Here is a 21,872-nt window from a genome sequence, read left to right as displayed (position 1 = left end):
AAAGATAAAACTAGGTCCCAGAAGAGAAAAGGTACAAGCAGACTTCTACAGACACCCTGGAACTACAGCTTTACACGGCCTAGGTCATTAGCTTTCATTTCAGCTTAAGCCTGACCAGAATCAGTGCAAGGGGCAGCGACAGAAGTGCTGCAGGCCTGGTGCACATCCACACCTGCTTCTCCAAAGTCTAAGTCTGCAGGGGATGCTACTAAGGTGCTACAGCTGTGCTACAGAGGGACCCTATTTATTTTACAGCTGCACTCTACTTTTGTACTAAAACTAGGCCATAACCCTAGAGTAACTGACAGCCTAACAGCACTGCATGTTTAACAGGCGAGAACTGCCTTGTGCGTCCTTTGGCTGGCTGCTTGGTTTTTTGGGATGAAGAACTCTGTTCTTGTAAGGGTTGATCACACATTAACTTCTCCCCCTTCATCTGATGATCCACTGGTATGGACAAATCCACTCTCTGGAGCCTCTTGGACTTGGTGCCCTGCTTAAACTATCCAATCTGCAGTACAGCAGTACAGCTAGCCTCACATTTAACCCTTATCAGCTTTGACTTCACCAGTTTTATGAACCTGATGAAGGAAAGCCTGAATTACATACAAGTAGCAATAAATTCTTTAAATGTGATCATTTAAAGAATATTGATCTCATCCAGTACACTTTTAGTACTGACTCTACAGCCAGACACTCAGTATGTTAGGAAGAACCTATAACATAGTATTTACTGAGCTAAACTACACGTAAATCTGCAGTAAGAAATACTCGGAAGCACACATGGATAAAGAAGCCTTCTATTGCTACCATTAAAAAAAAATAATATCAGTGGAAAAAATATTGCAATTTCTACAGTCACACAATACAAAAGTTAAATGATACATTTATTTCATTATAGTCAAAGTTCAAAGCTTCCCCCACCCAAAACTGTAGAGAGCAGAGGACGTACAGCTTTACTGTACAGAAGGTTCAAAGCTGTGCTGTCCAGGCTGTTCCTCCAAGGGCATCCATCATTAAGATGGCAACAGAGATAGACCACTATTTCTCGATTTATGCTGGTCACAGACTTTCATTATTTAACTCTGAGAAGTCAGAAGAGAAGTAACAAGATTCACTGACAGCTGCTGGGTCAGTCACTTAAGAGGCCAAAGCCATGAAACTGCCATCCACATCAGAAGAAGTCAAACACCAGCATCTCATACAGCAAGTGTTTCACCACTCTAATGCAGGTGGAGAACTCCTACATGGGGCTAACGCAGATAAATGCACTTGTGTAACGTCATACAGTAGATGTTACTTCAAGCAACTCTGCCTCCTGGATTTCAGCTTTAAGACAAAAGACAACAATTTTCATAGTCAAATTTCTTATAGCATACTTTTTGCGAGAATGAGGAAGGAAAGCTTGAAAAAAATTCCAAAGGTACTTGTATAAACTGAACTTGTACAACTGAATACTGTCCTGTGAGCACTGATCAACTTTTTCAAAATTATCTCAGTAAGTTTAAATTTGCAGGACAAAATTATGTTACCTGTAAGCATGAAGTTCACTGAAGCCTATCAACAATGCTGCCATTTCTAGACATCCACCTAGAAATCCACCAATTCACCATACACCAGCTCATTTCCAGCTCTGTTAGGACACTAAATGCACATCTTGTTGACATAAGTACTCTGGTAAAAGAAATCCCAGTGTGATGCATAATTCCGAACTCAGAGGAACTGCCTAAGCAGGTGGAAAAAAACAGAACAGAGAAACTCCAAACCACAGACATGTACCCAGAGCTGAGTAATCCAAGACAATAAATATGGGGAAAAGTCATGAAGCTTCTCCTGGTAGGAAAATACATCACCCTAATTGCAGAACCTTGGAAGAGAAAAAAAGTTGAGCTAAAGAATTCAAAGGAGACCTCAGTTCCCTGGTGCTCCCATTTTCCATTTCTCTTCTTGCATTTCTGCAAGAAAGACATTTAGGCCCTGGAGCGTGTTCAGAGGAGAGCGACAAAGCTGGTGTGGGGTCTGGAGCACAGGCCTTATGAGGAGCAGCTGAGGGAGCTGGGATTGTTCAGTCTGGAGAAGAGGAGGCTCAGCAGAGACCTTACTGCTCTCTATAACTACCTGAAGGGAGGTTGTAGTGAGCTGGGGGTCAGCCTCTTCTCTCTTTTAACTAGTGACAGGACAAGGGGGAATGGCCTCAAGTTGCACCAGGGGAGATTTAGGCTGGACATTAGGAAATACTACTTTTCTGAAAGAGTTGTCAGGCAGTGCAGTGGGCTGCCCAGGGACGTGGTTGAGTCACCGTCCCTGGAGGTGTTCAAGAAACATTTAGATATAGCGTTGGGAGACATAGTTTAGTGGGGTTATTGGTGGTAGGTGGATGGTTGGACTAGGTGATCTTGTAGGTCTTTTTCCAACCTAGCTAATTCTATGATTCTAATTTCAGGAGTGCTCTGTTCCTCCTATACCAGGAATGCGAGGACATTCCTAGAACAGAAGGCAGTTTCTACCTTGATGTTTTTTCCTGCAAATACACCATAGGCGTTTTATTTTCTGCGAGCCAAGCGCTCACAGAAAAGAGGTGCTTTTAAAAATCATTTAGGTAGAATATTGCTCACAAATATCAACTGTAAGCAATTAATGCTGCGTTAGGAGCCTTCTCCAAAGCAAACTACCTCACAAGAAGCAAGGACGGAAGGAACTGCCATTCAGAATTCAGGCAATTAATTTTCTGGAAAACTACATCCAAGACTTCAGAGTTTCAGAAGAGTATGTATGATTGTACTGTTCAAAAGTTTTTTGAAAAATTACTGAGGAATATCTGTCTGTCAAGTAGATACAAGAACAGCTGGGTGCACTAAGCTTCCCTGGGCTGGATTTCTTGTATCTACAAAGAAGTTCCTCTACAGGGGGCTTAAGCAAGCAACTGATCTTGGTTCTGGATTGGATGAGGAGAAGACTGTGTAAAACAATTCAGGAGGTTTTAGTACAGTTTAATATAATGAAGATGGTTAGATCTTCCTTTCTCATCCGATGTTCTCTGCAGTTGTGATTTGTGAAGCAAGCGATTAAAGGACTTGATCTCACAGTGTGTATTGAGGTGGAAGACTTGTCTGACTGACAACTCGATTTTTAGACCTGCTTTGTAGACCTCAGTAAAAGCTATTTACCTGTCATGAGATTAGCTGAGAGTTTAGATTTTTCTCCTATCTGCTTTTAGAAAAATCATAGACCAGATGCAGATTTTTCCTTTTTTTTTTTTTTAGGACCTTTATCTGTAGTCAGAAATAAAGGACCCTGGCCACTGGTCAGTTTGTGATACAGATGATCAGAGAAGCAGAAGTAATTTCTGAATACTTGGCAAATTTGAGCCTTGCCTTTCTGCTTAAAAGTTGTTCCTGTCGTGTGGCACAGTGCCCTTCTTGCTTGCAGCCTACCTTGCTTTGAGGAGGAACTTCTCTGTTTCATTCTCCTTCTACGGGAGAAGTGCTTCTATTCCCAGCAAACAGTGTCACAGCACAGCCTGACTTGGACTTGTTTAACTGAAACTGGAACACTAGCGACCATGAGCACTGACACCTCCCTAAACAAGAGCCCACACTTGCAGAGAATCCCCCAAGGCCTGGAGAGATTCATCTTGCACATACCCTGAAGGTCAATACATTCAAAATATTCAGTATGGGAGGGGAACCAAATGCCAGAACATTCCTTGGATCTCACTGCCAGACCTCTCTCAAATAGAGGCTGCCAACTTCTCGCATCTTGCATCACATGAGCCACAGAGATCTGACAGCCTCCTCGTGCCATTCCACCTTGCTGCCAGGATGCACAGGGCCAGCTGAGGTCCTGGAGAGCAACAGCTCCTCAGAACCTAAGGATGTGCATCAGCAGCCTGCAGCAGCTGCACAAATGCAGCTGGGGGAACCAGAGCTGCCTGCTCAGGTTTAGCAGTAGCAGAGACAAAGAGTGCAGCTGCAGTAGCACAAGGAGAAAAATGTGGGGAAAAAGAAAAACATCACCACAAGTTTCAGTTCCTATCCAGTCTTCCCTGCCAAATTATAGTCCTATTTCATTATTCCAACACTGTAAAAAATTATACAGCTACCTACAAACCAGTTCACTGAGTAGTTTCTTTAGTTGTGCCCCAGGAGTTGGCTCAAGTCTTATCAAAGCTTTAGTTAACTTAGGAAGATGAACTCAGATCCTTTGTGAAAAAGTTACTCAAAGCACAAGTGCAGAGATAACTTTTAGAAAAAAAAGAAAACGAAAAACCTAAGTGGTGAATGAGAGTCACAAGATCACTTTCTGCTTAATACCTACCATTTTCAGAAAGAAACAAGACGTCAACACTGTCACGCTTATTTAGAGAGAATATATACAGAGAAATACCAGCCACTAGCTCCTTCACCAGCCAGAAGGTGCTTGCGAACATTCAGATACTGGTTATGTGCTTGAGTGGCAGCAACAATTTCCTACGCAGAACAAATGCAAATGCACATCACCTGCTTACACCAACTAAAAACCTCAGGGCAAAGCACAGAGCCAATTCACAGCTGCAAGCCTGGGAGCCCAGGCTGAAGGACACAGGGGCACACTTGCTTTCAAGCGCCTGAATCCATTACCGTAGCCTGATTTGAGGCAGGGTTGGCCTTTTGGAAAGGCACAAGGTGTGCAAGGCTCATGCAAGTGCTTTTTTCTTCTATGAATCAAAGCCAATTGCTGGGCTATGCAATCACTTTGGATCCCATGCTCGTTTAGATCATGATATGGGGAAGGAATCTATCAGTGCTCACCAACCACTGGCCCCACAAGCTGCTCTCTTTCACTCCCGTTTGCTGAGGAAAGGACCAGTTCAGCAGCACATTAGCCACCTGTGATGAAGTTTTCTCCTTTAATAAAATAAAAAGCCTAGGAAAAAGTTGCATTACCGGTCCTACTCTACAGCAGCAGAAAGCCAGAGGTAAATATCGGAGGGATACAGATACAGGCACAAAACTAAAAATAATTCCTCTCTTCACAGAATCAGAGAAGGAGACTCTCTAGCCTCTCTGTTCCAGTGCTTTGTCACCCTTCCTTCTCTGACATTTCAGAGTAAAACTGAAATGTTTAATAAAACAGAGGGACACTGAAATTAACATTTTGAGAATAAAATGTATTAGGCAACCTACATAATTGTAATTTTAAGATGTTACTCTTGCACCACAGCCCTGCAAAAGTTGCCTCTAGGATTTCGTTAGAAGGAATTTCTAATCTTATCAGAGACCCTTATCTGTCTGCCACATCCAGTCTTTCCTCCTGCAAAACTGTTTCAGGAAGAAAGGTTAAAAAACAGTGCAAAAACAAACAACTGAAAGAATGCACACAACACAGAGAAGCTAAAAATAGAGGTTACAGCAAAGCTAAAAGTTAAGCCATGGCTATCTGTTTAACCAAAATCTGAATCACCAGCAGAGAACAGTACCAAAGCAGAGCACTGGCACCTGAACTGGGGCTTTTTAAGCAGCCACCAGCTTGCCTGTGCCTCACATTGGCTTTATTCTCAAGTAGTGGATATTTGTTTGTAGGTTAGTTAGTCCTGCCTAGAGTCCAGCTCTTAAAACAGAGTATTTACTACAGTTTGATAATACATTCAAGTCAATAACTGTGTTGTTTGAACATTTAAATACCTTTTGGATTATTTCCTTCCCCTCCCTCCCCCCCCCATTTGAGGTCTAGGTCTCCCTCCCCTATGAATAAACTTACTACATTTTCTTTACCACATTTAAAAGTTCAATTGATCTTTCCTTCTATTTATAAATCACAAATACGAATAGCTACCATTTCAGTATTTTAATTTAGCTAAAGATAGCAATGGACAGGGAAAAAAATGCTTTAACATGCAACAAAGATCACAGATCAAAGATCAGCTCAAATACTGAGAATATAAAATTGCAATGACAAGCTGGAGCCCTATTATTATCTCAGACTCTCTACTTCAAGAGCTGTGACTTGATTGTTCTTCCCAAACTTTAACAGAAAATGGCACATTTTACTTGTTTTGCCAATACATCAACCAGCCTTCCAGGAAATAATGTGTCAGCAACATATGGAAACTACTTGCACGAGTTTTTTTTGGCATTTCTCACAAAGCCTGGCATGGTTTAAGCATTAATTGTGGAAGCCACTAATGCCTCTGTTTTAGCTGTTAAATTTAAAACATCAGGGGAACATTAAATCAATGACAGTATGTGATTACAGTTTGATATAACTTACCAAACCTCCCTAAGATTATCAGCTTCTAAATAATTTTTGTAACTAAAAGTCTTATTTTGGAGTACATGTCTGCACAAAGCTTCAGAAAGTACAAGTAATCTTACTACCCACTAAGTAGCAAACAGTTAAGAGCCATATGTAAGAGCATGTTTCTGTATTTATATGATAAGCAACTTCTAACTGATGCATTAGGAAAGTTATTCAGAATACAGTAGCATCTTATAGTAAGGCATACAGAAAAGAAAGGAACAGCACAACTTACTGAAGACAAGGCCCAAGCATTTTAAGAGAGATGAGTTAAGGCTGAGTCATCAGAAGCTCTCCTCAGTGGCATACCTCAGAAGGCAAGCAAACAGCAAGATCAAGGGGAAAAAAAAAAAAAAAAGGAAAACAAAACATAGACGCTGGACTTTCCACAGCTCTCCCAAGAGATTTCAGCTTTCAAAGATCAATTCAGCCATGCAGCAATAATAGGCTCCAGCTAAAGAATTTTCCTTCGACTCTGCCAGCAATTTATCAAAAGCTCGCTGTGTGCTAGCAGCACATCCCAGAGCAGATTTGATGAGGACATCGCAGACCGGACAGGTGGCACTTGCATAGAGGTGCACTCTGTCACTTCATACTGTGCTTACAGTGAGGGACAGGAGCTTGTGCAGCAGAGCAAGCAACCAGTTTGCCTGGCCTGCAGTGGGGCAGAAGGCAGATGGACTTGCCAAACTTCCCCTTCTGTTACTTAGTGACTTCTGGAGAACCTGATGAGCCAGAACACCAGGAAACCCTGTGATGGGTGGGTGGCTGGAGGAGCAGGAGGGGCAAGGAAAGCTTTAAACTCCAGAAATCTTAAGGCTAAAGAATTGCCCGTCTAATGTAACATTAAGTTTGTTATCTCAAGAGCAGATTAAAATAAATCAGGCAGGATGGGAAAGCACTGCCCCACGCTCCGAGTCTCCAGGAGAAACGCACACAGACACACAAGTGTTTCCCACATCATCCTTTCACCACACACCACAGGTTACAGCAAACAGCTACTCCAGGAGACAGTTCCAAATGAAAAAGCCTGCAAAGCAGCTTGGACAAATTTTATTTTAGCCTACCTGAAGACAGCCCAAGGAAAGAACAGTTGTTTGGAAAAGTCATATTGCGACACATCGAATAATTATTCAGTTTTGCCCTAACAGAACTAACAGCTCTCCCTCACCTGTTTTTAAGTGACATAAACCACAGTCACTTATCCTCGTCTGCTACAGGCAAGGAAAAAAAAAAGAATGTGACACTTCCAAAAAGCTCAGCCGAAGACTTTCTTCTGCTGAATTTAACCACATCACAGAGTTACCCTAGAAGTGTATAATTTGCTGTTACACCTATTTAATGTAGCTTTTTCAATTAATTCAGCATTGCAAGGAGGAATAATAATAATAAAAAAAGGATACATTAGCTATGTAAAACAGTGTCAAAATCATTTTAAACCTCTGAAAGTATTTCTTTCCCCAGGCTATAGAAGAGCTACAATAAATATAAACAAATACTATCTAACAAAGTCAATTTAAATATGAAATTATGACAGCTGTATTAAAAAAACTGTAACATACTCATCATTCAAATCAGGACATTCAAGCAGCAGGCACTTACTGCCAATGTGTTAAACAAATCAGTGGCTTTGGGTGCGCACAGTTGAAGAGTTAAGCATTCCAGAAGATTTTCTCTTTGAACAAGAAACAGTACATTCTCTCTGTATATTTAAATCACACAGTTCCATGACTGGGTCAAGGTATAAGAAATGAAAGCTACTAGAAGTCTTATAAATGGTCACAAAATTAAAGAAATCAGAGAAATAGCCTCTAATACTTCTGGAATATTCAGTGGAATGAATTTGCTCTTCTTTCACAAGTGACAGAATATTTATGAACAGGAACTGTTGGAATTAATTTGCTGAAGCCAGGAATCAAAGGTACAGAACGCAGAGTGTAATACTTATCTACCACCAAGAGCATACAAGAATTGAAGAAGTTATCTTCCATTATAAATGACAATGGATGAGGAACCATCTTTAAGAGTTGTTAGTGAATACTAACTCTTCCTCCTAAAGAGGAAGATATGAAGACCATTACACTCCCACCCCAGCCTTCAGCAGATGCTAACTGAACAAAACACTTGCTCCTATCAGCAAAGAATAAAACTTAAAGCTGGCCCATGTTCCTAGAGGACATAATCTCTACCAATGAGCTTTGTAGTACTAAAGTGCTTCCAGACGTCAAACTTGTTTGGCAAATTCAAGCCTCTTTCTGTTCTTGAAAGAACCCTGCAGAAGTTACCCAGACAGTGACAGGCCTTGCGCTCCACCTGACATCGCGCTGCAACTCCACTAAGTTCATAATGGCAGAAAACACCGACAGAAAAGCCAAGAAAACAACGCAGCAATCAGAACGAACGAAACAATAACCCTCTGAGGAGGAAGATATCCAGTTGGAGAAAGACCCCAGCAGCACCACTGGCATTCTGCATTCCGATTTCCACGGTGCTATGTCCCATGGCTGCTTAGCTGGGGCACACAGCAGAGCAGGATGTGGTGTGTGTAAGCCCTACAACCACCAAGCATACCACTCCAAAATAAAATCACCACCAGCTGAAGCTGGCATGGCCAGGCCCTTCCTGCTTTGCTGCAGCCAGCTGGCATCACCTCACATTACCTGGCCCTCCTAGCTTACAGCTCCAAGACATCCTTACCGCTTCGTCATAGCATTAAGGGTTTCCTCAAAAAGCCAGTGTGTTCAGATGGTGCTGCTCTGCATCCACTCGACACTGAGCAGTGTACAGGTGTTTCTCATTTCATCCTCCCTTTGCTTACAAGAATCTCCCCTCATGAGGATTATGTGCTTTCACTCCATTTAACTACAGCTTGAATACCTCCAGGCAGAAACGGAATCACTGACCATTGAGCTACCTCAGGTTTTCCAGTGGAGGTATTTAGCATCTTATTTCTTGCCAAAACACAGATTATTATTTTATTATGCACTAGTAAAGCACTCAAAGGTAAACTCTGACTTCTTTTTCCAGCCCAGTGTGCCCTCACCTCTGAATAACCACCAAATGAGAAGAAGGAAGATGCTAGTGGCAAAGGCACATGTCTTCCCTTCATGGGATGGGCTATGAAACAGATATTTAAGTAGATTTTTATTTCATTTCTAATCAAATCCCAAACACATTCAGCCATCATAACATTGCCTACAATTATTAACGTGGACTATAAGAATTACTTTATACTAGTTTTAAAAGGCATAGATCTAGCGTTGCTCACATGAGGATGCTTTCTGACACTGCACACATCCACTTAGACACCTCTTCAGGCTACATAGGTCACAACATAATAACATGATGTGTTAATTCTGTGTTTGCCATTTGCAGTATTTTTCTTTTCTTTAGGATATGCATACATGAGTTTAAACAATTAACTGTAATAGTGGCCAAGAGTATTTCACTTCCAAGCTTGAAGTACAAATACAATTTAATCAGAATTGAACGAAATATTGTCTGGGAAGTTACAGTAAATTTAGGTATTTATAGGTTAGAACTTGTGGGGTTTGTGATTATTTTCATTTAGAGTTCTTTAAGTATCAGGTTTCACATCCACGCATGCTGAAAAATTCATGTACGTGTTTAACTTGAACACGAGAATTGTAAAACAAAGCAAGATGAGGACAGACAATTCTCTCTACCCATCCAGCCTTATCTCAGCACGCCTTGCACACTGCATCATTCCCCCAAGTGCAGAGAGCATCCTGACACCAACGTGGCGTGGCTGCAACCAGGCCACTAATAGAAAATACTTGGGATGCTTGGCAGAAACCATGGGTTTGCATCATCTGTCACTGCAGCCAGGAAAAGCTCCCCAGAGATGGATGTTTTCAGCAGAGTTCTCGGTACACGTGAGGTCAGAATGGAACTGGATTAGAGACGCAGTCCTGGGGTCAAAGCCCTTGCTTCCCTCCCAGCGACAGGCAACAGAGTCCCCTGGGTTAAGGTAAAGAGCATTAGAAATATGAGGAGCTTGAGTGCAATCTCTTTTGGCTTTCCTCTTCAATTTTTTCCATTTCAAGTCATAAATACCAAGATTCCCAAATTAGGTTTGAACTTTATGTTTATTAAACCACTGTTCAACGCTGGCACTCCAATCCAAAGAGAGCCAAAAACAAAGGTACCCCAAGTTAACTGTTACCTACCTCTCAAAAAGTTTTAGATTCCTACATACAGATTGGTGCCTCTCAGGATTATTTTTTACTAGTTTACTTATACTGTACTTAGACTTACAGATGGCTGCTCCTATTTAACCTAAAGAGTTCTGTAAAACATTCTGATGCCATCTGTAAAAATTCCTTTTCCCTCAACCAAATAGGAAAAATCAAGTCAGTTGTCCTCTTGTAGGACACCCTTGTCCAAGACTAGCCTTAATTATAGCCTTTGAAATTACCAGATCACTGCACTATTGAGCAATTTTTATTTTTTTTGGCTACGCTAGGAATGGTAAGAGTCCCAGGGTTAGGCACATACTGTTCTACTTAAATGGCAAGAAGCCAAACCCGTTTAAGTATTTAAACATTAACCTCACAGTTACAATTATAAAAAAAAAAAAAAAGCAGCTGTGATTCCAGAGAGATTAAGTTCATTCCACAGCCAGCATCTTAAGTACAAAGGCCATTTTGCCACTCTCTGAAAATGACATCTGGAAGAACTGAGAAGTATGGAAAAGTTATCAGAGTATTCATTATAGTTTCACTGACAGACTTCCCCATAAGCATGGACACAAGCACATTATGTGACGTATTCCCCTTCTGGCTCTCTATATAAATCTGCACTTAAAAATGCTACTGTTTGGCACTGGAAAGCCAAAGAGTTTTGAAGAATTTCACAGACATCTTCTCTTTTGCTTATCCTACATCAAAAACAGTGAGCAAACAGCAGTCACTAGTATTCTACTCAGCCATACAATGAAATAAAGCAAACATCAGAAATTTCCCCATGATAATAATTAAAAAAAAAATAGAAAAATGTGAGGACTTAAAAAACACAGAAAAAAAAAACAACACAAGGCTGAACTCTTATCTAAGTTTAAGAAACAAATGCCAGATGGCTCAAAGCTGAGCAAACAAGCACAAGGTTGCTTCCTACACTCTGTAGCAGGTTCTATGATTATCCAGTTATTCAGTGTTATTTTGTTTGGTTGGTTTTGCCTCAAACAAACAAACAAAAAAAACACCACCAAAATATTTTAAACTTCTCTGAAATGCAAAGCTAAATAAGAAACATGATGTTCAGGAATATTATTCAGGAGGAAGAAGCCAGCAAGTTCCCTGCACAAGTGCTTTGTAAGCCCCCACCCCTTCTGCTCTCTGAAGAGCAGGAGACTGAGAAATCTGCTGTTTATTTTCTTCTACCTGATTGCATTTACATGTAAAGAAGCACAAAATTAGTTTTATATGAATCAACCAATAAGCAAATTAAAACAGCTATCAAGAATATATTGCAATAGGTATTTTATTTTCTTAGAAACCTTTTCTTGCCGCTTTTTCCTGCAAGTACGAAGTCCCAGGCCTCCCCTCTGCAGTAAACTGGCACACGTCATGCTGTTTATAAAAAAAGTAAGCAGTTTGTAATTGTAGCTTTATTCTGACATGAATCTGATATAAACAGCACTAAATATAACTTATGTGGATACTATGGAATGACCTCTACACGACCAGACTTGTTTTATCAGTGATATCCATCCCATTATAAATTATAGTGCCAGAAAATCAATCCCAGAGTCTATCACAGATCCCACAGTGCTTTCAGTAAGGAAGCACCTGAAACAGGTGAAAGGCTGTGACTGAACAACATGGTAAAAAACAAAGCTCTCCCACTTACTGAGCACTGATAATAACTCTTTAGGGGAGGGGAAAAAAAAAAACAAACCACAAACAAAAAAGCCAGCACAGGCTCACTATATTTAGAAGACAACTTACCTAGAGTGCACCCCACATCAGAATAGCCGCTGAAGCTGTGCCACATGCCAAGCCACACAGACCAAATGTCAAACATCCTGCACGAAGGGCCACTCTGCCTGGTGCAGCTCCTTACCCTCGCTCCTCTCAAACAGTTCTGGGACTTTTCATCACATCCCTCATGGCTCTGCAGCACTTTTTTTTTTGTATAATAAGTGCATTTTTACAAATACATGCCTGTGGCTACAAGTCACTGTACTGTAAGGATACACTCCAGCACAAAGCTCAGTGACCCGTGGGACATGGCATTTCAGCTGGCACTGAGAGAAAGAAAGAAAATACTGATTACTATGAGGCCGGAACAGACAGTGAAAGCCACGCATGGAGCACAGCACAGGCAGCCCAAGTAAGATGGTAGCATCACTGCCTGGCAGTGGGAGCAGCAAGCCAACAGGCTGTAAGGCAAGTAGGGAAACCACTGTTTCAACATAAAAAAAGAAAGAAAAGCAGGGTAAGGGAGAAAGAATGCGCAATACTAAAGTAATAGCTAAAGCTTCGATTCCCTTTTTGGTAGGGGCAGCTTTTAGCAAGACTTCAGAAGGCCTAATGACATAGTATCCTCCTTTAGGAAACCGAAGACAGCTGCTATTCAACCATCACCTTGCAATTAAGCTATTAAATGAAGAACCAGTTCAAGGCAGATTTCCTAACATCTTATGTATTGAGATGCAGCTCTATTTAGAGAAGCATGAACAAATACTGGTTATGCCTAGTACAACTATTAGGAAACATATGAGAAACCTGTGACACAAACAGATTTGCTTTATGGGGGCGTTACACTAAATCCATCACACACAAACTCAAGCAAGATCAGGGCAAGGAAAGACAGGCAACGTTGCATCCTAATCCAGTATAGAAACAGCTCAGATTTCTTGGTCTGTGTTTGTGCAATAAGTTAGAAGCAAAGTTTTACCACATGCAATATACGTTATTAAGTGCATGGCCCACAGCCTTTATAATCTACTGAGAAAGCTATCGAGCTCATGAGGTTTATTCCACTTGGTGTTAGAACATCAGGGAGCTACGAAGGATGAAGAAGCCTTGTGTTCTGCACAACTCCAAATGAGTATCAAGAGAAGCTATTCATTAGAAGAGTCTGTACAGAGCAGGGACATTTATTCTGCAGCTACAGACCCAGGCACCTTAACAGAGGTGAGCCTCCTAACAGCTTGGCAAGCTCTGCCTTCCTTCCAGGCAGATACTGAGGATGCAACCCCTTAAAGGCACCCACTGCCTAAGGACATCAACTCATGCAGATTGCACAGCCAGCCATTATTATCTCCTGGTATCAAGGCTCTGGCTGATTAAAATATTTTAGCAGGAGACAACACCCAGACAGTTTGGTTTCATAATACTCAGCCATAACAATTCCTGAACAGGTCCTAGGAACAACGTATGAGCACAAAACAAGGTACAGGAAATACAGATGCACTACAGGGGAGATGTGCAACTTTGGGACAGTTTTATACTGAGACTGAAGAAGAGTAAGAACACAACCAGACCAAAATATGTGAAAGATATTGCTTTAATTTGAGAAAGCTTGTGAAGGAAGGATTCCAGCAATCCAGCCGTAGATACAAACTCAACAAAGAACCGATCACCTGCAAATAAGCATCAAATAGAAAGACACTGCACGCAAGTGCATGGTCAATATTTTATTACGTGAAGGCAGAATAATGCTCAAAAAGACAATCTGGGCAATAAATTCATTTAGTTGCACTACATGCCATGATAACATAGGCTGCTCTGTGAACTATAAATCACAGCAGCAGCTTATTTTCCAGTACTTTCATGCTGCTGATTGCAGCTGCTGGATAGTATGACAAAAGATGAGATTTTACAGGCAATAAAAATGGTCCATGCCACTTGAAAGACAGAAGAATAAAGTATCCTAAGTCTGGTTTGTATCACTAAATGAGGACTATATCAAACACAAAAAATAGCTTTCTTAGTGGAAATCTGCAACAGGCTTTAGCTCCTGCAGACTTACACATATCTGAAGAACAACTGAGAAGGTACGTACACCATACAGACTGCCAAGTTACAAACATTGAAAGCATACCCAGAACAGTGAGTTGTCCAAAGTATCAAGAAATGCTAAGCTTCTACAGATGTCTCTTACATATCTCCAATGCAATACAACTATCAAGTCAGCATTAAGAATGGCCAGAGATGCTCTGCAGAGGCCGAACTGGCACATGAGCCATGCAATTAGGCAGCATTGCAACAGTGGAGCATTATAATCAATAGGCTTCCCAGATTAGATAATAGTTTATTATTACTACTCCTGTATAATTGAGTAATGGTTTTAAGATTAAAACTAGACTAGTTTTAATCTAGACTACTGATGGAAGAAAAGCAGTACGCAGTGCATAAACCACATGAGAGCGCTGCAACAGATGGAGCCCACTCGCAGTGCCAAGAACCACTAAGCCTGTACATCCAGAAGTGGCTGTATCACGTGGCTGTAACCAGTGATAGCAAGGGTGAGGTTTACTTTGTCATGCTCAGCCAAGATAGACTTAGAGGAGACAGCATCAGTGGGGAACTCTTTCCATGCTGAGACTGTCGGAGGTAATGAAGAATCCACAGGACACCAAGAGCTTCAGCTGAGTGTCAGAAATAACGATGTACACAGATTGTACTGAATGGCTGCTCTACGCTCAACAGCTACACAAGGGCTGGATGACTGCTACTCAAAAGATGGAAAGGAACAGGCAAAGAAATGCCCACTTTCCTCTCTTCCTTCTCCCTAGAGCAGTAACTGCGAAGGAGAAAAAGAATATATCCAAAAAGAACCATACAGTAATGGTTTAACACCTGCATGTTTCCAAAACTGGAAGCTAAGTCTCTGACAAGGAGTCACAAAGCCACAGTCAGGGATGGGTGAAGCACCACCAACCTATCTACAAAAAAGAGGACAGAACAGGAACACCTGCCGCAAACCCAATCTTACACCAAGAAAGAAATATTTCATTAGAGACAACAGGGGAGTCTTTGTCAAGAACACTAAACAGATATCCAGTCTCCAAAAAGCTTTTTTAAAGAGAATGTTTAGATTTCTGTGCAAAATAGCAGTATGAATGCATAATTTCAGTACTAATTTCTTTGACTAGCTTGCCAAGCTCACTATTTCAGTCCAAAGCTGTGTCTAAAGAATAATTCCTTTAAAGAAGATGTAAGGTCAGATATGAGTTTGCTTTACTAAGCTTACTGCATAACCATTGCTGCAAGAACTACTTCTTGACAAAAACCACTCCTCTCAACCTAATAGGTTCTGGTTTAATTTGTGCTTTAGAATCTTAATTGCCAGCTGCTCCACCAACACAAATCAACTTTCAAACATCTGGGCTGACAAAACAAGAAGGAACAGTTTGGTTTTTAATCACATTTAATTAGTCCCAATTCTGGAAAAAAAAATAAACATTTAATTGATAGACAATGACTTCTTAGAAGATGTGTTCTGAAAAGGATGACTTTTAAGCTAGCTAAACCCAAACTGCAGTATTGAGGTATGAGCAGAATAAGTGCAAATCAGCAGAAGATTTGCCAAGTATTAAATAAATCCTAGTAGTGAAGATGTCGGGAGAGCTCATGCTTTACTACAGGTCCAGCTCCATCAGAAGAAGGGGTTCATCTCCAAGTGACATCATACTGCAGCTGACATGATATTCCCCAACAGCACTACCTGTGGCAGAAATGGGTGTTAAGTCTTTTAAACCAAACTTCAACTTATTCTCATTTTTCACTAAAAGAATACCTACTGAAATTCAACAGCAGGACAGCTTGCTGATGTTAAGAAGGTTTTATGACAATTCAAAATTTAAATGTTCTTTTAGTGTTTTAATGGCAATATAAACAATCCTAATATTGGAATTTGTATTACGCATCCATTTGATTTATGAATCAGCATCTCCCAAAAGTAATACATAACTTAGTTACTTCCACGTGTTTTTGGTTCATGACTTTGCCATAAGCTGTCTTTTCTCAAGCCATTTAAAGGCCAAACTAAACACAAGAAAGTACGATAAGGAATATTGCAACTACAAAGAAGTAACACTAAACAGTACAGAATTAAAGATCTCAAAAGTAACAAACAGATAACATCTATCTGAAAAGCATGTTAGTTTTTACAAATTCCAATCAAGCAATTCCTTGTACTTCTCCGAAACTGGACACCCAGCTTACAAGTACTAACATGCTGTGTGTGCAGCTATTGCTCCACAGACTGGAAACCTTACTGAATAACACTTAACATGGGTTAGACGAGAAGCTCCAGACAAAGCCTGCATAGCTAGGAGCCAAGTTTACAGAATTTATACATGGCACTTTCTGCAGGATAATCATTCATCAAGCAATTTGCACTTATAACCATGAAGCAGTTTTCCCAATTTCTCACTATCCACAGATCAGCAACAACCAAGTTTCTTTGTTAATCTCCCCCCGGAAGGCTTGGAGACCTCCTCAAGCTAAAAGCAATTAGAAGGACATTGGACAGATCTCAGTTTCAACTGGATGGAAGGACAGGCCAGTAACAGGAAAGGCAGCTACACGCAGAGTGAGTGCCTAAGGATTCTGATAGCAGGAGTTCACATTCTAAGAGCTGCCCAGCACCTATGCTACAGTCCTCTTGGAACTCTGAAGCACACTAAAGAGAGTCCCTGCACAGTGACAGGATGCATCATCTTCAAGACTAGGGGCACCAACAGCTCACTTTAGGCCAATTCCCTTGACACTCTCCTTGTACTGAAAAAGTGCAGTAGTATCAAAACCTGGAGAATCTCACTTTTGGATGTCCTCAAATGAGAACAGCACTTGACTCATGAGGAGCATATAGATGAAACTCCAAGTAAAATAAAAAAGGTACATCATATTTATTTTGATAATAGGCACACAAACCATAGCTTATGGACAAGTTCACAGCCCTTCTTTTTTCCAAAGAATTTTTTACCTGTCCTTACATTTTACTGCAACTCTACCAACCACAACCTATCATTGACACACAGATTCTTAGTTCCCCTGGAATAATGATCATACTTTGTAAATTCTTCAGTCAAGATCATTCAGTCTGCTGCAGTTCAATGCTAGGAATAAGACCGATCAGCATGTCCCTGCAGTAGCCTCACTATAACTCAAACAGGAGATGAGCTGAGGTGAAAGACTAGTCTGTGGTAATCCCCACACCAAACTCACCCATTCAAGAGTATCACCTCAGCCACTCAGGAGCATAATGACTAAAAGCATTTTTCTCACTAGTCATGTAGATTTGGCATTGCAGCTGATCCCACAAAGGAAAAAAGAGAACCATTTCAACGGACACTCCATCAAGAACTCAAAGATGACATCAAACAAATATATCAAGTCCAAGACTCAATATGGACTCCATATATTGCCAGGAGATCAGAGGAAAATAAACAGTTACTTTAACTGCATTTCCCTCTTCCTCCTTTCATAGCTCTGGTTTTGTTTTCAAAAGAGGTCTCCACCTTCTTCACTGATGTGAACACGTCAAACACAGCAAGTAAAATGGCACCAGAAGCAAGGTTTTCTTGTTTCTTCCTGTTGGAGAGAGTATAAAAAGCTACAACAAAAGGTATTACAAGCCATTGGAATGAAGTAATACACCACACACATTCCAGTTGTTCCACCCTACTGCCCTGCCTCTGCTGTGCAGCTTATGGCTTCATTTGGTCAGCATAGAAAGGCAACAGCCACATGCACATTCAGCCAGACCCGCAGTACAAGTCAGTTCACCAAAACCCACTATGGGTTATAACAGTGCAGCTGCTAGTGTTTTGAGTGTACTGGTTTAATTTCCCTGCAGAACCCTAAGTACTCTCTCCTAGGCATGCATGGTTATGTGTATCCGCATCTATTACATGCAAAAATAAGCTAACACTCATTTTTAATAAGGTACTTAAGAACATGGAAAAAATAACTGTGAAACTGCTGTAAATAGTTGAAGAATGCTCAAAGCACATTGGCAACTTGGTATTTAGATTTCAGTAACCTGGAAAAGGTGATATAAATTTTATGATTAAAAAAAAAAAGCCTAACCAAATGGCAGAGCCGGTTTATCTGAAGCAGTTTAAGGGAAGCAACTTAAGTGGAGAAGTGCCAGAATAATTAGGGATTAAAGCAATTCATCCAAGGGAAGGAAAAGTTAATGAAGTAAAACATGAGTTAATACTGTTCGGTGGAAGGTTAAATTCTGAAATAACTTTTTGGTACTAGAAAAAAAACACTAACGTAGAAATTTAATAAAAATTCCGTATTAATATTATTTTGTTATTTGGAAGACAAAGAAAACTATCAAATAGCACTGATTTTTGTCCAGAAAAATGGAAATATGCATAGCCAATGTATTTTGCAGAATAATCTTAGTGACAACAGAGGAAATAGGAAGGCAGTAAACAACTTAAGTTTTCCCATGCCTTTATCAGAACAACTGCTGAGTCTAAAAACATCTTCACACGTGAGTTAGAAAAGGACAAAACTCCACAGTGCAAGTACTCCCTCAAAAAAAAAAAACTAGGCTGTTCTCATAAAAGTGAGAATGTTTAAAAGAAGCTGTACAACAGCCAGCTACGCTTTGTAAACACTGAAGAAGCTCTGAGTCTTGTTTCTCCTTTCACAGGAGAAAGCAAAATAAAGAGCATTAATCTCATCCTGCTTCAGCCCTGCTCCTGCACAGCCTGAGCAGCCCAGAAACTTGCCAGGTAGCCCCCAGAACTCATGGGATACAGGCAGCATTAGAAGCGCTAGATTTTCCTGATTTAAGATTAAATAAGGTTATATTATGATAGTGAATTAAGAGAACAAAATGAGCCAGAGAGATAGGGCCTTCTAGGTAGGCAATCACTTCAGCAGTTTCTGCGTGCTCAATACCTAACGTGGTACTTTCAACTACAAGATGTCTCCAGTCATGAAGCACTAGTGGCACACTTTAACATCATATGTGAACGTTAAACATATTATATTTCATGCATGTATTTTATACATACATAAAATCATGAAAATCAACCCTCATCATCAAGACAGCTAAACTGCATTCCACAGTTTCTCTTACAAGTAACACTATTTTACTGGACTGCTGAGATCATTAGTTACTTGGCATGCCAGATCACAGCTCAATGCTAAGCTCTGAAACTTACAAAAAAATACCGTATTTGACATTTTTCATAATAATCCAGCTCCATGCAAGAATCTTTGCTTTCCAAAAAAAGCCCACTTCTTCCATACTTGATTGAAGATAGAAGTTTGAAGCCACATAATACAAGAGTTAGAAGTAAGAGCCCAAAATATATTTAGTGTGTCATTACTTTGATCATTTCTCACTTTGCCAATACATTTATATTGCATTATCACAGTTAGTCTTACAGCCAAAATCAGCTCCTCAGAAGTGACTATGCAAAACAAACAATGGGATGGGGAACAAAGTTATGCATTCAAAAGTAAATAGCAAGCCGTCACCTAAACTGCTCAGAAAGGCACCACGAAACCAGTCTTAAGGCGACATCTAGGAAAAGTCTGACATTTGGTCAAATATTTTAGAACTCTGGAACCTTTATATACAGAATCACATTTATACTATGTGGAAAACGATGCTGAACAGAGTTTTAGCATCAAAACTATCTGATTGTTTCTATGTTGGCCACAGCCACAAGGCAGTCTGATCTCATCCAGGAATCACAACACTGTAATATTTTTAAAAAGGAACTACACAAATTTTAAATACAGCCTTGTTACCACGCACACAATTAACCTCTATGAAAACAGAGCTCAAAAGCAAACTACTGCTCACCCACAGTAATTAGCACTGAGAACTAATTGCTGGTATCAGCTCACGTGGGGCAACCACTGCATTGCATCGCTGTACCTCCAGAGGAGTACAATGTACCTCAATAGGAACAGGCAATTTTCAGTGCCCATCTTACTTAGTGATTCAGACTGCATCCATATTGGTCACCACTGCCCGCTCCAAAAACATCAGTGACAAAAATACAGCAGGTTGCAAAAGTAATTTGCATTCTATGAAAAGTCATCTCTGTATCGCCTGATTTGTTAGGTGAAGTGCAGTATTAACAAAATTTCACATTATAGCTAGTTTTAAACTATCATCAACTTTACAATGAATTGGAAACGTCCATTAATTATTTGCTTTATCTGCCACGGCAGGATGATCTTATAGACAAAATCCCACACGAGGGGGTTAGCACAGTCATACAGCCCGTCACACCTCACGTTGTGAAAATAAATAAAACAAAACGCCCCGGCACAACCCTCACCCCCGAGCCAGATGCCAGAGCTGTAACACAGGTAACCCTGGTGAGAAGGGGATGCTCGGTTTTCTGCTTCACTCCGGAACTTGAAATAAAGGGGGAGGAGGGAAGTGTAGGCACTGATTCACACCCCCCCCTTCCTTCCCCCCGCAGTAAATATTAGCACTGCCGCCTCGGAACAGCGGTATCAGGTATAAACTCAGCGTCCTTTCCAGGCGCTGTCCTCTCTGGCTGCACAAACGGGTGCGGAGCAGCAGCGCACACCCTCGCGCCCTCTCACAGCCGCGCCGGACCCCGCAGCGCACACCTGGGAGGGCTTCTCCTCAGGACTCTCCTGCGCTGCCGCCGGGCTGCACACCGCGTGCCGCGGGCTCTCGGCCGCTCGGGAACGCGGAGGCGCAGAGCGGAGGGCCGCTGCCCTCCAACCCGGCCCCGCGCTCGCAGCCCAGCCAGGCTCACCCCCGCACCGCACACGTTACGCTGGGTTAACCGAAAATAACAATAATAATAAAACTTTTAAAAACCTGAGGTACTCGCGCCGGCTCTCAGATGCCGCTTCCCAAGCTCATCTCGGGGGCTCCCTCAGAAGAGAAGCCCGACCCGAGCAGCGCGGCGCCCGCCCACCTTGCAGCGCTCCGCTTCGCACCGCACCGCTCCGCCGCCCCCTCCTGGGCCGTCCCGTACCACGAGGGGCCCCGCACCACCCTCCGGCCGCACCTGACACCCCCCGCTCCGCTTCCCTCACCTGGCATCGGGCCGCGGGGCCGGGCCGCCCCTGGGCGGTGCTTCTGTCGGCGGGGGCGAGGAGGGGGTCTGGCCGCGCTGTACCGCGCAGATGGCGTTGAGAGGCGCAGGTAGCGAGCCGGCGAACTGGGTCAGCAACTAAAAATACTGCCCGGCGAGCAGGGAAGGAGCTCCGAGGCGCTCTCGCCCCACTGAGGCTTCTCGGCGGGACTGGGCCGGGTGCAGCGGGCACCTTCCCCTCAGGCGGCGGCGGGAAGAGCTGCAGCGCGGGCCGGCAGCCGCCGGCCTTGCCCCGCCGAGGAGCGCTGGCTGCAAGTGATGGCCAATGACTGCAGAACTCCTCTTTCTTTTTTGTTTAACCGCGTGTGGCACCGCGCACGGCGCGTGAAGGCATGAAGGCGCGCGAGTGGCTGCCTCGCAGGCCCGCCCGGCAGCCCGGCCCGGAGTAAATCATTAACCCGGGGCAGCGGAAGGGCAGGCCGGGCCGCATTCCCCTCGCCTCGCCTCGCCTGGCCCAGCCTGGCCAGGACGCGCGCCCTCGCAGCCTCACTCACCCCTGTTC

The 21,872-nt window shown here is 42.1% G+C and overlaps 1 protein-coding gene across 8 annotated transcripts in view; it reads right to left on the bottom strand.

The window, feature by feature from the left end:
* The window catches only part of MTUS1 (microtubule associated scaffold protein 1), a 117,993-nt gene extending 96,247 nt beyond the window's left edge, over positions 1 to 21,746 (bottom strand). For 3 of the 8 annotated variants that reach the window (XM_021395213.1, XM_021395221.1, XM_021395220.1), the window contains exon 1: positions 21,091 to 21,277. The gene's annotated coding sequence lies outside the window, so the exon portion shown is untranslated. Of the gene's footprint in view, positions 1 to 6,511; positions 6,627 to 11,794; positions 11,868 to 12,245; positions 12,412 to 21,090; positions 21,289 to 21,311 lie in introns of those variants that run through there. The other 5 variants (XM_021395216.1, XM_021395214.1, XM_021395217.1 and 2 more) reach the window with 5 other exon arrangements.

This window comes from Numida meleagris, chromosome 4 (genome assembly GCF_002078875.1).
Source record: "Numida meleagris isolate 19003 breed g44 Domestic line chromosome 4, NumMel1.0, whole genome shotgun sequence".
Taxonomy (NCBI): Eukaryota; Metazoa; Chordata; class Aves; order Galliformes; family Numididae; genus Numida; species Numida meleagris.
The sequence above is the reverse complement of the archived record's forward strand: the minus strand, read 5'-3'. Positions and strand labels throughout refer to the sequence as shown.